Source organism: Mandrillus leucophaeus, unplaced genomic scaffold, assembly GCF_000951045.1.
Source record: "Mandrillus leucophaeus isolate KB7577 unplaced genomic scaffold, Mleu.le_1.0 Scaffold2223, whole genome shotgun sequence".
Classification (NCBI taxonomy): domain Eukaryota; kingdom Metazoa; phylum Chordata; class Mammalia; order Primates; family Cercopithecidae; genus Mandrillus; species Mandrillus leucophaeus.
Window position 1 is genome coordinate 14,594 of NW_012102281.1, and position 1,474 is coordinate 16,067.

Below are 1,474 nucleotides of genomic sequence, written 5' to 3' on the forward strand. Positions count from 1 at the left end.
ATGGTACAGCATGTGCAGACACCATGTCCTGTTGTTCTGCTGTTATTGTTCTGGTACAGATGGGGTTTCACGATGTTGTCCAGGCTGGTCTCAAAGTCCTGGCCTCAAGCAATCCACCCCACACAGCCTCCCAAAGTACTGACAGTACAGGTGTCAGCCACCCCACCTGGCCTAGAGGAGGCTCTCCTGTGGACAGCAGCAGAGAGCCTATGGCCATGACTCCATGGCCAGCATCAAGCCCTGTTGCATGGGGACCGCTGGGGACCCAGGATTCCAGCTGGGCAGGCACTGAGGGGACCTGATGTGTGGCTCATGGTGGCCTCACAACTGCCTCACTGTCCTGCAGCTACAAGCTGTCCTGCCAGCTGGAGCCCGAATCACAGTAGGCCAGTAACATCTTGCAGTGGCTGGGACCCCACTGGGATGCTGGTCAGAACACTGGCTCTGCACCATCCTTCACCTAGACCGTGACACCAGGGAACCACATCTAGGTGGCTGGCAGCTCAGCTGCATCTGGCCCCTGCTCTTCAACATCAGCTGCTCCCGCTGGCCAGGATCAGGCCATGGGACTTTTGCCAGGCAGGCGGGAGACCATTTTATGTTTATTTTCTTTAGTGTATAAGTAAGGGTTTTCTTAACTTTCATTAAAATAAAATTTTAAAACACTATTCAAAATGTTCTATAGCTGTTGGAATGAGAAAAGTAACCACAGTGCAGTAACCGTATACCAGTCTTCAGGATTCATAGTCCAGTATGTCAAATTGAGGCTATGGCTGAACAAGTCATGGAACAGCGTTCACATTATGCATGCTAATCACTCAACATTTTCCTTCTTTGTTCAAATTAATTATTGTTAACTCTGTTTAAGGAAAACAAACAAAAGAAAACAAAAAACCCTTAAAAATCATAGCATGTTACCCAATCTACCACACTTGTTCTACTGACCAGCTACTCTCAAACTTAAATTCTTGCCAAATTCAAGTTCCACTGGGGTACTCTACTTTCTTAAGGTTTAAATATTTAATGAATCACTTAAATATTTACTGAAGGGCTGGAGATGGGAGGTATTTAAGCAATTGGTAGTGCTGGCCTTCTCCAGAAGTCCTGGGCAGAAGGGAGCTGGCCATCAGTTTCCACGAAATAAAGGTAAACTTTTTCCACTATGGATCTTCCCAGACTTTCTGACACCTCTCCCCTAAGTGAACATCAAGGAAGGAGAAAATCGCTTGAACCCAGTATCTAAAGGATGTTCCACAACTTAATTTGAGCACACCCCCATTGTGGTATATCAGACAAAAACAAGCCAAAGAGGTCAACATTTCGGGGTCTGAAACATGTAATACCCCCAAATCAACACGAAATAAACACCTAAACCCAATCCTGGAGCCGCAAAGCTCCTATAAGAAAAGTGGGAGTCTGTATCTCAGCAAAACTTGTATCTCTGCACGCAGTTTGCAAAAAAGAAAGAAAACAA